We start from the raw sequence: 16,247 nt of genomic DNA, 5'->3' as shown, positions 1-16,247 counted from the left end.
CAGGCAGCAGGGAGAGCACAGAGAAACTGTCTTCCAAAATTGCATCACCCAGAGCTAGACACGAACACGCAGACAGACAGTGAGCATCTCTGTGCCGGCACGTGTGCAAAAGAGGCGGAAGCCTGAACAGAGGCAGACTGCCGGACCAGGAGCTGGGAAGGAGACACCGTCAGGATTTGGTTAATGCGGTCTATTGTGGGGGTGGGGGCGGGGGGGTGGGGGGATGCTGGCAGGGAGAACCTGTAGAGACACAGGCCGGGGTTCTGCGTGTTTATACCAAACATCAAATCACAAGCACTTTGGATGTTGTGACATAATCTTCCCACCATTTGTCATGATTGCATAATATTACACCACTTCGCGGGTACTGTGCTTTCCTTCACCTCTCCCCTCACTTGGGGTTAAGGTCACCAATTTGGAGCTATTAGTGATAGCACCACAATGATGTGCCTTTGACAGTTTTTCCTTTTTGGAATTACTTCCGTGGGATAAATTCAAGATCGAAGTGTATGAACAATTTTTATTAGCTTCCCCCGCAACTCACTGCTGAGCCGTTGTCAAAGGGTCCATACACTGGATATAGGTGTAATTTTATGCATTTTGTCAGAATAGACAAAATTGGGGCTTCAACATTGTTTCAGTTTCCATTTCTTTGCCGAGTTTTTAATGGAGGCGATTGAATTAGAATTGAATACCTCTTGTAGTTGTAAGGGAAGGGGAGTGCCCGGGAACTGTGACTACAGGTCCGGGTTTGGGACTCAGATCTGGGGACTGGGATTTCTGTGAAGGCCCAGCCTTGGGGAGGTGCTGGAGGAATGGGAGGCTTCCCGCTGACACAACTGCATTTCTTAATTGCATTGTTTGTATTTCCCCTCTTCCGTGGCTGACTAAATGAATAATTAACATCATAATAATCACTGAATGTATGCAACAGGGAAAAAATATGTCACTTCTAATCCTTTTCGGGAGGGTGGTAACTGTTAAAAGGGGACCCCTTAGTCTTCTGAGAGCTTTGGAAGGTTTGGAAAAGCAATCGAAACCAGGATCCTATGTATGGATCTTCCATTACTGGTAGGCAAGGTGTTGGGGTTGCTATTGTGGTCTGCCTGGCCCTGTCTATCCCGGTAGATAGAGGAGAGGATTAGACTTTCACGAAGAGGTGAGGAAGGGGAGGCCATTTCCTTGTGATTGTTCTGCCAGGAAGATAGATGGTGGTGGGAGCAAGAGTCCAAAAGGACCCCGTGTCTGGTTTTCCTAGATTAAAGAGGATCCCTAAAAGAGGGTATGGGGGAGGCATCCAGATAGGACAGAGGATCTTGAGAATATGGGCTGGGCGGGGGAGAAGGGGAGCTTGTGGCATGCTTCCCTGGTCCCTCGGGCTGTGCGGCTGGAGTGGGCACTGTGCAAGTCCATGTCCGACTGTGCAGGGACAACTGTGCAGCCTGTGCAGGAGTGAGTGGCCGGAAAAATTCGCCTCAGGCAGCAGGAGAAGTGCAAAGTTTCTGAGAGTTCCCAGGGTCCTCAGCAAGGAATGCTGAGACACCAAGAAGGGCTAGTGTGGGTGGACTTTGGAATCGGAGGTGAATGGCCAGGACCATGACTTCAGCGCAAGGTAGACGCACAGTGCCCTAAAGGCCAGTGGAAGGCTGTCACCCACGGCAGGCCGCGGCCAAGGGACCAGACTAAACCATCAGACAGCCCGGGCTCCTACAAAAGGATTACCACTGACCGGGCTGCTTAAACAGCAAACACTTGTTTTCCCCATTTCTGGAGGCTGATGCATCCAAGATCAGGGTGCCATTGAGGTTGGGGTCTGTTACACGTTTTTCTCCTGGTTTCCTGTCTTCTTGCTGTGTCCTATGGCAGGGAGCAGGGAGAAAGAGTCAGTCTCTGCCCCTGCTTGCTAGGACACTGATCCCATCATGGGACTCCACCCTCCTGACTGATTCATGGTCCAACCCCACCTGCTAATACCATTCCCTTAGGAGTAAGGGTTTCTACCCATGAATTTGGGGAAGGGGACATAAGCCCACAAGCCATAACAGAAGAGAAGAGACAGCTTGAGAACCAGCAAGGTGTCAGAGGATTGTGTGCTTTGAGGTGATCCTCCTTCCATTGACCTTCCAATGTCCCAATATCTACTCACCTAGCTTACAAGTTGAAGTTTTGTGAAAACCAATAATGACACTCAGTTTCCAGTCCAGGTGCATGTGAAGTGGGCAGGAGGCTGGCATGCAGGAGCAGGAGTCCCTAAGGGCCATGAAGGTGTGGCCACACAGAAATGTCAAAAATGAATGGAGAGGGGCTGTAGTTTTCAAGCCTATGACAGGCCCAGTTGCACAGGCTGTGCATAGAACAAGGGCATTTGGCTTCAGCTTCAAGGGCAAATGGGGCTGAAACTCCCAGACAAGCTGCCTTTTCCTAATATGCTTATGGTCCAACCCTTAGGGGGCTGGGCGGGGCGGGGGAAACTGGAATATCTGGCCTGTTGCCCCTGGTCTTGATGAGGTTCAACTATTTACCCCCAGGATACCATACAAACATGATCATTTCCTATGTGTGTTGTGACTCAAAAATCTCTGGGGGGTGCCTGGGTGGCTCAGTGGGCTGGGCCTCTGCCTTCAGCTTGGGTCATGATCCCGGGGTCCTGGGATCGGCCCCCGCATTGGGGTCTCTGCTTGGTGGGGAGCCTGCCCCCACCCCCCGCCTGCCTCTCTGCCTACTTGTGATCTCTCTCTCTGTGTCAAATAAATAAATAAAATCTTAAAAAAAAAAAAATCTTTAGGAAGTCCTACTCTAAAGCTGCAGGGCTCATTTTTGTAGAAATGTGTTGTCTAGTACAAATTGCAATGTGCTTTAAGTGTAAAACGCATCCCAGATTTCGAAAACTTAAAAACAAAAAACTCACTAATAAGTTGCTTTATATTGATTACATGCTGCAATGTTAATATTTTGAATATATTGAGGTGCTTGGGTGGCTCAGTCAGTTGACGATCTGCCTTAGGCTCAGTCATGATCCTGGAGTCTTGGGATCGAGTCCCACATCGGGCTCCTTGCTCAGTGGAGAGCCTGCTTCTTCCTCTCCCTCTGCTCCTCCCCCTGCCTCTTTTCTCTCTCTTGGTCACTCTCTCTGAAATAAATAAAATCTTTAAAAATATATTTTGAGTTTATTAAACATGCTGCTGAATTATTTGCATTACTTTCTTTTTACTTTTTCAAAGCAGCTACTACAGAATTTAAAAAATGATCTATGTGGCTCCTGCTACATGTATGGACAGTGCTGCCCTAGGAAGAAAGTTAACATTCTGCAGAAAGAGTAAATGGTTTTGTCTGTCTGCAAGGGTAGTGTGTGTGTGTGTGTGTCCGTGAGTCCATGTGTGTTTACGTGTATGTGAGTGATTGTGAATGTAGGTGAGTATGCGTGGTGCCTATCTACGTGTGAGACAGGAGTTTGAGAGTGAGTATATGCGTGTTTGTGTATAAGTTTATCTGTGTGAAGGTGAGTGTATGTGTGAGAGCCTGAGTGTATGGGTGTGTATATGTGTGTGTCTGAGGAAGTGTATGTGCATGTGGGTTGGTGTATGTGTGCGAGCGTGTCTGTAAGCGTTTGTGTGAGTGTTGGGGGGGGGACTGGGCCACTGAATAGAGGCAGGGGATGCCCGGTAGTGGGCCCGGAGATGGCAGTTCAGCAGCTGGGCGAGGCCGCCTGACCCAATGAGACGGTTCGAGATGGCATCAGGGAGCAGAGTGAAGGCGACACCAAAGCTCTCACGAGTCCCCAGAGCCCCGAGAAGCAGCACAGTGGAACTGAAGAGAGACGGCCGACAGTTGCGTGGCCCACGCTCACACCACGGGTTTCCAGGTGCAGGCTAGCCTAGTGGACAAGGGGACGGGCTCTGGAGCCAGATGGCTCAGTTCAGATCCTGACTTCCTGGCTAGCTACCCCGAGTGAACTGGAGTAAGCTATTTAACATTGCTGGGTCTCAGTATATTCATCTGTAAAGAGGGCATCTCTTTAGGATTTGTAACTATGAATTTGGGCGCTTAGGAGGCGTGACTGTGTTCGGAGCTGTGAAGTGCTCCAAGCAGTGTCTGGTGGGTTGTGCTTGGTCACAAGCTCCTGGCTCCCTTTGCCCGGAGAGTACGGTTGTTTGATTAGATTATCCTGAGTCTCGTGCCCAGCTCAGGTGGACAGGCAGGGAGCTGGGCCTGTTACCCCAACAAAAGGGGAGAGGCAAGGAAGTGTGCCAGCAGCTGCCTGGTCTACCCCACCCTCTTGGCTCTGTGACTTTGGGCAAGTGGCTCCATGAATCCGAAGCCCCGCTTCCACATCTGCAAAATCTTCCTAGAGAAATCAGAAGGATTATAGCATCTCGGACCACCGAAGGTGACAAGCAAATAAATAACTTAAGGCGATGTCGCTGTCACTGGCAGTAAAGAGGTGACTTTCGGTTTGGGCTAGACTATGACCCAAACTTGGGAGCTGTCCTTCCTGGGGATCAGATCACACCTCAAACTCTCAAGTCAGTGTCAACAGAAAGGTCAGCTGGGACTTTGGGGCTAAGAGCTACTGGGTGGGTCTTGGCCTGTGTCTGTTTAATAAACATCCCCTAGCCTCCTGAAAGTCTTCCTTCATTTGCTACGCAGTTTTGGTCCAACCTGTTCTCCTTTCGTAGCTGGGGTTTTGTAAGAGGCCAAATTCCAGGCTGGGGCAGGATAAACAAGATTGCATGGCTAATGATTGGTGAGTTGGCCTGGAATGCAATTTACCGCAGGTTCCTGTGGAGGGGAGTTGGCCACCCCCTGGACAGTTTACAGGGAGGTTGTTAAAACAGGAAGCAGGGTCCGTGCTCTGCAGGATGGCTGCTTGGCATTTTTCTCTACCCTTTTTTTTTTTTTTAAAAGGAATGGAGACACCTGCTACTGATTGGGAGTTTTCTGCCTCAACCTGATTTACAAAGAAGTGAAAGCCTCTCCATCAGGGACTTCAATTTGTCTGACATTTTGTAGCTTCCTCAATTAGACCACCACTCCAGTTTTGCAGGTGGGGAAATTGGAGATCAGAGAGGGGAAGTAATTTGCACAAGAACACACCGCTTGGAAAGAGCAGGGCCAGGATTCTAAAATTTTCCATAAGCCAAATGAAACAAAAATAGTGTTCAAGCTCAGTCTTATGGATCCAAAGCTAACCTTTCCCTCTGGGTAGGCACGCTTGAACTGAATGAAATCTGAGCGTGAGGGGAATGGGATGGTCTAACGCGGGTCTCGTTGGGATGGGGAAAGATGTTTCTTTTTTCCTAGCTAAGAATTTTAGAAATCTGCTTTCTTGACCTCACACTGCTCCTCTCCACTCACATGAAGCCCCAGTCACTCCAACCCAACTCTGGTACTTGCCCCATGTCTAAAGATTGCATGGTGCCCAGGCTGAAGAAAGAGATCCCAGTTTAGTTCCAACTGCCTGACCTGAGGCAAATCACTCCCTTGCTCTGGACCTCAGCTTTCTTATCTGAAAAAGGGGCATGTAACGTCGAGATGAGCTCTGGAAGCCCACACCTGCTTCTAAAATTTCATGGCCCCCTGCCTGCAGCTCTGCCACAGAAGAGCCAGGGCCCAGGGCAAGGTCTGGCCCTTCCCTGCACCTCAGTGCCCTGTCCTGCTGGGGACACATGCAACACTCCCTGGGCCTCCATGGATGGCCCCAGCTGCCCTCTCTGGTGAGCTCAGCACAGCATTCGTGAGAACTGATGGTGGAGATAAAGATAGACATGCTGAAATGAGGCACACACTCTCTCTCTCTGCCCCACGCAGCCTTCCTCCCTCAAGGCAGCTGCAGACTGGCCTGGGGGAGGACGGGTTGCCATTCCAGAAGGAGCAAAGCTCAGGGTGGGCAGGTTCCATTAGCTCATTCTTCTAATTGTTCTGGCTGCTTATTGTTTCTCCTGATTTATTTCCAATTAGCACTAGGGAGCCCAGCTTGGGTTTGATTCTGCCCGGTTCCCGGAGCCAGTTCTCAGCTATTTCTGGCTTGGCCAGACCCAAAGCCTTCCTGCTTCCATGCTAGCTGCCACTCGGGGAGAGCCCTCTGAGCACTTAACACCCCGTTGCTGCCCTCACGACAGTACTTGTGAAATTGGTCTTGTCGACATTTTACAAAAGTGGAAACTGAGGCTCGGTGAACCTGGCCCAGGTTCCCGCCAGCAGTGGGCGGCGAAGACGCTTGCCGTCTTACAGATTGCCAAAGGCCTCGCTCTTCGTTTATTGCGCTGAACGTGCTGCCTTGCCATCGCATTTCTTGAACTATTTAGAAACAATTAATCCCCAAATAAACCCCAGGCCTGGTATTCCAATCGGAAAACCCAGATTCTGTGACATTCCAGCCATTTCTGAGCTAGTCGGGAAATCTCCTAGTCATATTAGGAATAAGCAAAGCCATTTGGGTTTTAATAACAGGGTGAGAAAATGGTGTGACTTTAAAGTCTTTATTAGCCCTGGAATGCATTTTCCAAAGCAGGAATTAGCTGACACAGGCAGAGTGTCAGCTGGAAAAACAAGGTCTGGGTTAGGTGGCCCAGAAAAAAAACCTGCTTTGGTGCCCAGAGCCTCCCATTGATTTCAATTGCTGGTTAGCACAGGCGAGCAGAATAATTGTCCCATCGGTGAATGTGCTATTAGAAATGACCCCACACAGCTAATGGGGGTTTAATACTGGCTTGCTTAGTCCTTGGTATGGTTCCTGTTCTCATTTTTAGTAAGAAAATTACCTGTCTGTCACTCCCTTTAAACTTGGACAGTAATAATTAGCCAGGCCCCAAAGAGAAGCTGGTTGCCCTTGACCTTGGCTGGATGAAGGCTCAGTGACCCATTAAAGTCTGTGAAGTCATTTGACTCCGGCTGGCTAGGGAGGTCATGTAGGAGTTATTTGATAGAAAATGGTTATAATAACGTACATTTGTTCATCATTTCACAGTCTTCAGAGCTCAGGGTAACCTTGGGATCATGGGCAAGAATTTTCACCAAGCGGTCAGCAAACCTTGGCCCACCGGCCAATCCGGCCCACCTCAGATTTTTGCAAATAAAGTGTTATTGGAATGGATACCTCTGTGCCTATTCATTTACATTGTCTGTGGCTGCTTCTGCTTCAGAGACTGTATGGCCTGCAAAGCCTAAAATATTCGCTATCTGATACTTGACAGAAAGAGTTTACTGACCTCTGCTCTAATTCACAAAAGCCAAGTCTGAATCCTGGATCAAGGTCTCACCAGCTGTGTGATCTTGGGCACACTGTTCTATCTCCGCTCTCTCTGCTTCAGTTTCTTTTTCCATTAATTAAAGGTAATAATAGTATCAGTGTGGAAGATGCTACCAGCACTCCCTGACTCCTTCAGTGGCACCTACTCCCTTAAACTTGGTCATGACCAGGAGACTTGCCTGGAGCAATGAGATGCAAGTGTGTCTAGACAGAACCATTTAGAGCCAGGATGGGCTTCCCATGCCCTTTCTCTGCCACACTGACCAAGGCGACCATGTGGCCTAGGTTGCCAAGTACAGGATGGTCAGTTGGTTTCTTGAATGATTGAAGTGGTTAGACATCCCCTCCCCCCACCATTCACAAAGGATGCTTTTTGAGTGAGAAATAAATCCTTGGTGTTTCAACCACTGAGATTTGAACATGGTCAGTTCAACAAAACATAGCTTATGGTGGCTGACCCACTTCACAGTGTTTTGTTAAAATTAAGTGAATGAGGTGTGTAAGATCTTTAGAAGAGTGGCTGGCATATGGTAAGTACTGAATGAATGTTAGCCGAAATTGCTAATATCATAATGCTAGTCATTATTAATAAAAAAAGTATACTATTTTTCATAAACTATCTCATTTTCAAGCTCACAATGACTATGAGGTAGTGACTATTATCTTCATTTATCTGTCTGGTAGACATCTAATGGGCACCTAGTTTATGGTAGGTAATATGCTAGACTCTAGGGTATAGAAATAAAGAAGAGAAGCTTTTGGCTCCTAGAGGGAAGATCTGTCTAAATCAGACTTCGGAGTGGAAGTGATATTATAAGAAGGCATCACAGAACTGGATCTTGGAAGGTAGGTGGGGGTTTACCAGATGGAGAAGGGAAGGAAAGGCATTCCAGACAGAGGGAATCAACATATGCAATGACATAGAAGCTGAAATTATATGCTCTTTTGGGGAAACATTGAATGGCTTTGGTGTGTTAGACAAAATTTTGATTAGGAATATAGAAGACAATGCTGCTTGGTCACTCAACAGACATTTGCAATCCACCCCTCACGCAATTCTACCACACAGAGAGAAGCATGATATATACTTTACCAGAATTCACCTTACTAGAGATGACCGCGTAACCTTGTCGTACCCAAAAAGATGTCAAGGGAAGTTTCCTGGAGGAGCTTCAGTTTAAAGCAAAGAAGCCAATGAAGAGATCTCCTCACTGTTATGTAGGGGTGTCATGTCTGGAGCTATGGTAGCCATCTTGTGACAAGAGGAAGTACAGAAGAACTGGAGAGGGATGGATCCAATATCTGGACCTTGAAGTGCTGCTAAAGCAACCTTGGAAGCATGTACCCCCCAGACTTCCTGACAAGTAAACAATTTACGTCTTTGTGATTTTAGCTCATCTGTTATTCAAATCCAAAGGGAATTGTGAGAAATGAGGCTGGAGAGGTTAGCAGGGCCTAGATTAGGCAGGATCCCTAAAGGCAGTTGGGGCATATGAAGGATTTTGCATAGGAAAAGGAAATTCGGGTTTACAGAGGGTAAGTCACTACTCAGGATCCCACTGTTAGTAGGTGTCAGAGCTGGGATTTGCGCAAAGATCTTCCAAGATCTTTGAGGCCATAGACCAAGGCTCTTTCCACTGCTGTGTAGGACATTTTCCTTCTCAACTTGCTCATGGCTTGTTCTGGCCCATGGGTTATTTCTAAGTGCATGCTGGATGAATTGAGATTTTGCCAAAGCTTCTTCCTAATTGAGACTAGGTCTGTGAATTTCATAAATAAGGACACTTTAGGAGGTGGGGGAAGAAATTCCAGAAGATGAGAAGGTGAAGCAACTAAGAGCCAGATTGGCTTGGGGGAAAGATTCACAAAGACCAGGCCATGGGGGAAACTGGAAACAGGAAGGATGATGCCAATCCTTCTACCATCTTGGTTTCATTGGCCAAGAAGCAAGGTACAGCTACAGTATCCTCTTCTGACTCTCTGTGGTTTGCATCTCTCCAACACAAATTGCTCTGACAAGCATCTATGAGACCCTGAGCTCCTCAGGGCCACAACAGTGCCTGACCCATCTGTGTCTCTCAGAGCTTGGCTTCGTGTATGACCCAGAGTGGACACTTACCAGAATCTGCCCCTTGTAAACTACAACTTAAGATGAGGTGGAATTAGGGGTTCCTCATTTCTAGTATGGCCCCCTCTTTGAAAGATAGTGTCACAGGTCATCCCCATTTCTTCTCCCTCAGTCTCCTGAGTCAGGTGGACCCAATTCACATACCAGATCCCATCCCCAATTCCCCCCTCCCCCCGCAAAGTATCCAGGAACAAAGACCAGCTGATAGTCAATCTAGTGTAAGAATTAAGAAGGCCAGGGCCCCTGGATGGCTCAGTCATTAAGCATCTGCCTTCTGCTCAGGTCATGATCCCCGGGTCTGAAGAACAAGCACCACATTGGGCTCCCTGCTCTGCAGGAAGCTTGTTCTCCTTCTCCCACTCCCCCTGTTTGTGTTCTCTCTCTCACTATGTCTCTCTCAGTCAAAAATAAATAAATAAATAAAATCTTAAAAAAAAAAAAAAGTTAAGAAGGCCAGTTCCAAGACCCAAATGGCCTGTTCCTGCCAATTATGAGTGTGACTGTGGGCAAATAATTTACCACTTTTATGTCTCCATTCTCTCATCTGTATTAAGCTAGGATTGATTTTATATACCTGTGAGGATGGAGTGAATTAATACTAGGAAATGCTGACACATGCTAAACACTTGACGCATGTTATTATTGTTATATTGTGATTTTATCAGTTGTTACTGGCATTATGCTTCAAGTCAGCCCTCAGGACACTGACCCTTACTTAGTCTCCACTCCAGCTTATGGTACACAAATCAAGTCTTTGCCAGGGTAATCTTAGCTGCTGGCACTGATCCTGCCATTACCAGCTCTGGATTTGGAATCAATGCTCTTGCCCCAGGGCTTGGAGACTAGCATTCCTTTCCAGATCCTGGCTTACCCAGCCCCTCAGGCTCAGCGTCCCCTGTTGCCCCTGGTAGGACGACCCCCGACCCCATTCCCTGTTACCCCAACCACCCCACCCTAGGCTTGTCCCCTCCCACCAGCTCTGCATTCTAATGGGGCAGGAGAGGGGGTTGAGGGGGGTGGGGAGGAGTGCTCCCCAGTGGCCCAGCTACACTGAGCCTTGTCTGTGTATTCCCACCTTCATGCTTCAGTCACTGTTGCCCGAGTTAACAAGCTCCAGAATCATTCCTCTTCCCTGTGGCACCTCATCAAACAGCCCATCTCGCCTGCGAGAGTGCGGGCTCTGTGGGGAGAGATCTGTGGGAGAACTTTGCCTGTCTGTTTTTCTATGCGTCCGTCTTCCCTTTCTCATTGCTCCGAGAGCATCTCAAGGACACAAGCTCTGTCTCTTCTTTCTTTTGCAGTTTGTATGTATGGAGAATTTTGCTTTCCACAGTGAGGAGTCGTGGGCCATCTGGCTGGCTGATCAAGAAGGTTATTAGTTTTAGCAATAATAATAGTGGCTCACATTTACTGAGCACTTACTATAAGCCAGGCAGTCTAAAAAGCACTTCATATGAATTAACTTGGAGAATGTTTGCAATAACCTTGGGAAGGCAGATGGTTTTTTGTTTTGTTTTGTTTTTTTTGTTGTTATTGTTTTAAATCACTATTTTCCAGATAAACACTCTGCAGCTCAGAGAATTGCTTGCCCAAATCAGGCAACTAGTAAGTGACAAAGGTAGGTTCTGACACCAATCTACCTCCCTGACTCCAAGCCTGTGTCCTAAATTTGAGCTTCTCAGGCTTTTGGGGGACATACATATCACTTGGAGACCTTGTTAAAGTGCAGATCTGAGTTAGGACTCAAGATTCAGCATTTCTAAGAAGCTTTCACATGACAATACAGCTGATTGGAGCACATGCTTTACTTAATGAAGATCTAGATCAAATTGTATTTTCTCCTGCTTTGCTCAGGTTGACTACAGGATGTTCATTTAACTTTTTCCTGGAAGGAATTTCCTGAATAAGTCATGGAAAAGGTTTGTGGCTAAGAGTCCTGGGTGTGAATTCTAGTCATGACTTCGTTATCATGTCCTTGGGCAACTTCCACTCAGAAACTCTGTTTCCTCCTCTGTTGGATGAGGCTAAGTACCACTTGATGGGTGATTATGAAGGATCAGATGTGATAATGCCCCTGAAAAAAGGGCTCTGTAGACGTCACAGAAAGTAGGGGTGTTAAAGTAACTTGCTATTAAAGTACTAAAAACCAAAATAATAGTATTACTAATCACAACTCCCAACTGAATGTACCATCATAGAGTCCTATGTCACAGTCATTCAAGTTGTCGCTCTTTCCTTAAACTGTTTTTTGTTGTGTTTTTTTTTTCTCCCTCTGACCATCAGGGATGAAGGGATTCAGTGTTTTATTGCACTAATTAGGGAGTATCATTACCTCAGCATGTGAGTCTTATAGAACCTCCTGTGAAGTGTTTTATACCCATAAACCGATCCCCCCCAACCCCCTCCATCTTTGGCATTATGGATAAAACAGGAAGAAAAGCCTTTGTCCAAAAAAAAAAAAAAAAAAAAAAAAAAGAGATCACAAGGAAGGCATGACTGAACAGGAACGTGGAGCAAAGCTGACATCCACCTCTGAACTCCCGGCCATGGAGGTCCAGCATGGAAAGCAATAGATGGCTGCTGCAGGCATTGCTAACCTGACTAACCGACAGATTAGCAGGATTATAGGTATTTCTCATTAGGTCCCTTAATGGGTCCTCTGTAATAAACTAGATATGGTGGGTTAATGATAGCTACAAATTCTCTGCTGCTCCTCCTATTAAGAGGTGAAATCTAGCTTCTATCGCCTTGAATCTAAGATGGACTCGAGACTTGGTTTTTACCAATAGAATGTGACAAAGTGATATTTTGGGGCCTTATAAGGAAAGCTGACAGCTTCTGTGTTCTCCCTCTTGGAAACCGGCTGCTTCCAAGAAGCTTAGGCCACACTATTGAGTGGTGAGGAGCCATGGCATGGGAAGAGGCCTTGAGGGTGAGAGATCATCTTGGGTGTCATGATGGTTCCAACACTCAGCTCCCCCATGTGGAGCAAAAGAACCACCCAGCTGAGCCCAGTTAACCTCTAGAATTGTGAGAAATAATACATTATTGTTGTTTTAAGATTTACTTATATTAGAGAGAGAGGGACAGAGAGAGAGAGAGCTCATGAGCAATGGGAGGGGTGGATAGAGACAGAGAAGGAGACAAGTAGACTCTCTGCTGAGCGTGGAGCCCTTCTGGGGGCTCTCATGATCCTGACATCATGACCTGTGGTGAAATCAAGGGTTGATCACTTAGCCAACTGAGCCACCCAGGTGCCCTACTTTATTGTTTTAAACCCCTACATTAGGGGATGACAAGTTACACAATTGATCACTAAAACCACAGACATTTTTTGAATCTATTTTTTTTCTAATTTTCCTTCAGTTTATTCCTTCAAGTATTTCCCATGTGTGAAGCCAGTAGCCTTTCGTGAGGTCCTTACACCAGCAACACTGCCGTCACTCAGAAACTTGTTAGAAATGCAGATTCTGAGCCCCACCTCAGATCTACTGCCTCAGGAATACTAAGGTGGGACCCAACAACCTGGATTAGCAAATCCTTTGAGTTATCCTGACACAACACTCAAGTTACAGAACCACTGGGCTAAGCCCATGCTTCTCTACCCTAACTGTCCCTCTGAATCACCTGGGAACTTAATATAAGCTGGCTTCTGAGAGTGCCCTGGACCTCCTAAAGGAAGTGACACTCAGAGGTGTGTGATCCAAAGAGTTTCAGGCTGACTCTGCTGCACGACCTTGTCCCATGGAAGAGTTAAAAACATTCCTCATGAAGTTGGGCCCTCTAGACCAGGGCTTAATACATACAGGGCCAAATGATGTACCTCAAGCTTTGGTAAAAAGGAAGATGTTCATTCAGTAGATTTGGGGTTGGGTCTGAGATAGGTTTCTCCTCACAAATTCCCAGTTGACGTGGATGCTAGAGCAGCAAAGCTCAGGGGAGTCATCGTCACTGTCTCTTCCAAAGGGTAAATGGTTTAAAAGTCAGTTTTATGTTATACAACCACACAAGGAAACCCACACACACCCCTCTATGAAAGCTTCAGTCCAAAATAGCTCTCCCACTGCTGTGGGAACAGTCCACCGCACAGACCGCGAGCCCCTGTAGGTGACCCCATTTGAGCTTCACCCCGAAAGATGATGGATGAAAAGGGAAAAGGGTTTTGTCCAACACACCTGGAAGAGGTGTGTTCTTCTTTTTTTCCCTTTTTTTTCCAATTCTTTTTTTTTTTCTTATCATGATAAGTACATGTAAGAAAAAATGTAACATCTGAACCATTTCTAAGTGTACAGTTCAGCGTCTTTGAATACATTCACAATGTTGTGCAACCATCACACCATTCATCTCCATAATTATTTCATTTTTTTTAAGCTGAAACTCTAAGCCTATTAAACAATAACTCTCCATTCCTCTATCCACACTGCCAGGCCCTGGCAACTGCTATTCTACTTCCTGTGTCTATGATTTTGACTACTCAAAGTACCTCAGAGAGGTACAGTCTATGTCCTCCTGTGACTTGTTTATCTCACTTACCATAATGTCCTCAAGTTTCCTCCCCATGGTAGCTCATGTCAGAATGTCCTGCTGCTTGGATAACACTCCACCGTGTGTCTACAGCACATTCTGTCTATCCATTCATCCGTCGATTGGACACTTGGGGCGCTTCCATGTTTTTGCCGCTGTTAATAATTCTCCTGTGAACACAGTGTACGGATATCTCTTTGAGACCCTGCCTTGAAATCTTCTGGGTAAATACCCAGAAGTGGAATTGCTGGATCATATGGTAATTCTATTTTTAATTTTTGGAGGAACTGCCAGAGCGTTTTCCACAGCAGCTGTCCCATTTTACAATCCCACCAATGGTGCACAAGGGTTCCAATTTCTTCACATCCTCACCAACACTTGTTATTTTTCTGGTTTTTTGATAGTAGCCATCCTCATGGGCATGAGGCTGGAGAAGGGCATTCTAAGGCCACAGGAAGAGCCTTGTTAAGGAGGCTCCAAAAAGACACTCAGGGTAGCCAGGTAGCATGGGGACAGGGAAATAAAGCCAGCCATGGTTTGTGGCTGGATTATGAATGACCTTGAAAGTTAGGCTGAAATAGTCTGAATTGTATCCCAGGGGCCATGGGGAGCCATGGAAGTTTCTTTAGCAGGAATGTGACATCTCTGCAATCACAACCTGGTTCCCACAGAACGTGGAAGGGCTGCCCTGAATGCCATCACACCTGCAAGATTTGTATGACAAGACAGGGCGACACCAGAAAGCCTTGAGGGCTTGCTGTCAAATGCAACAGACCAATCTTTGGAAACTGTGGTGGCTTCCCTCCCTTTAAAGGGAACACTTCTCCAGTCAGTTTGAGGAATTGTCTTAAGGGCGAGGAAGAGCAAGGTTTCCACTCACAGAAAGCATAGCTCTGCTCACATGTTCCAGTAAGTAATGTTCTCCTTGCCACGACGAACAGAAAAATGTGCCTGATGGAATGAAAATCCCCACTGCCCGGCTACCCGTGGGCAGCCTCGGTTACTATGGAAAATTCCTGATTAAAGTCAGCAGACGAGTTTCTTAGCTAGCGACTATTATTAATAGGAGCTTCAGCCTTGTTCTAACATTCCAGATGGGGCTCTTTAATATATCATTTCACAACCCAGGTGATTAAACCCCTATGTTTTTTAAAAGCAAAGAGAATGCACCCACCTTTGCCAGACTGACTACCCTCTTTAATAACCCACGCGCTCCTGCTCAGTTAGCATGAGAACAAAACTACAACCATGAAATTATTTTAACAAGACCATAAAGAAAAACAATTTGCTTGAGTGATGTTTAGGGGTGGGGGGGAACCCACCCTCTCTCTAAACTAATTAAACTGTACTATATGTCCTTGTGTAGTTCCTGACATTTTTCTGGTTCACTCAGTTTGAATGGTTGCACAAGGATCGGCGCCAAGCTCCCAAATGGCTAACTCAAAACAAAAGCAGGGTCTCCAGAGTATTCTTGAGCATCCAGCAAATTGAGGGAAAGTTATTTTGGGTTAATAAATGTACTTCGGTTGCAATCACATCTTGCCTCATAGAAAAGACTGAAACAAAGCATCACTGTTTGAAGTCCAATTCAGGACGAACTGGAAAGTGACATTGACCTTACTGCATTCATTTTATTTTTTCTATTTTATGTTACGTTATATTTAATTTTCTCTTCTATTCTATTCTGTGCTATGCTATGCTTTTCTATTCTATGCTCTGCTGTGTTGTGCTATTCTTAAAATCACACCCTTGCTTTGGATGAAACTATTGACAATGGTCCCTCATTTCCTGTCCACCCCCCGTGATAATTTATGTCTTTCCCACTCACACTAGTTATTACCGGAAGCCACTGGCATTTTCCTTGAACATCTTTACAGGCAAGTGGTCTATTCTCAGCCTGGTAGGGACTAGACATTGATTAATGGCTGGGAACTTTGGTTTCTGGCAAGGCAAGCCTCAGTTTAAGCTGTAGAAGCCTTTGGGTGTTGGTCAGGCTCTCATCAGAGTCAAACTGAAAAGCATAATAACTGGCTTGGATGCAACACAATTGTGTATGTGTTAGATATGAGACCTTCTTCTGAGAAATGAGCCTGAATACCATGCCCTTATGCTCTTTCAAATTGAAGTTTGCCAACCACTCTGGAGTTTTAAAAAAATGTCCCCCTTTGAAAAGCTCTTTGACATTGACAAGGCAATAAAATTTGTGGGGTATCAGGTCCCTTTAAATTCCAAAGAACCGTGAAGCACAGATAAAACACGTGGTTTAATTCATTTCCGGTTAAGCAACATACAGCAAGCACCTGGCACGTGTGAGATACTGATGGGGACTATCCTTTGGGTGAACAG

The 16,247-nt window shown here is 46.2% G+C and overlaps 1 long non-coding RNA gene across 1 annotated transcript; it reads right to left on the bottom strand.

The window, feature by feature from the left end:
* Positions 1-16: 16 nt before the first annotated feature.
* Positions 17-14,097, bottom strand: LOC116585629. Its single transcript, XR_004283734.1, has 3 exons — positions 13,911-14,097; positions 2,147-2,250; positions 17-1,857 (listed from the first exon to the last, which is right to left on the bottom strand). It is a non-coding gene; the product is annotated as an uncharacterized LOC116585629 (long non-coding RNA).
* Positions 14,098-16,247: the final 2,150 nt, after the last annotated feature.

Source organism: Mustela erminea, chromosome 3, assembly GCF_009829155.1.
Source record: "Mustela erminea isolate mMusErm1 chromosome 3, mMusErm1.Pri, whole genome shotgun sequence".
NCBI lineage: Eukaryota > Metazoa > Chordata > Mammalia > Carnivora > Mustelidae > Mustela > Mustela erminea.
This window is presented reverse-complemented; position numbering and strand designations above follow the sequence as displayed.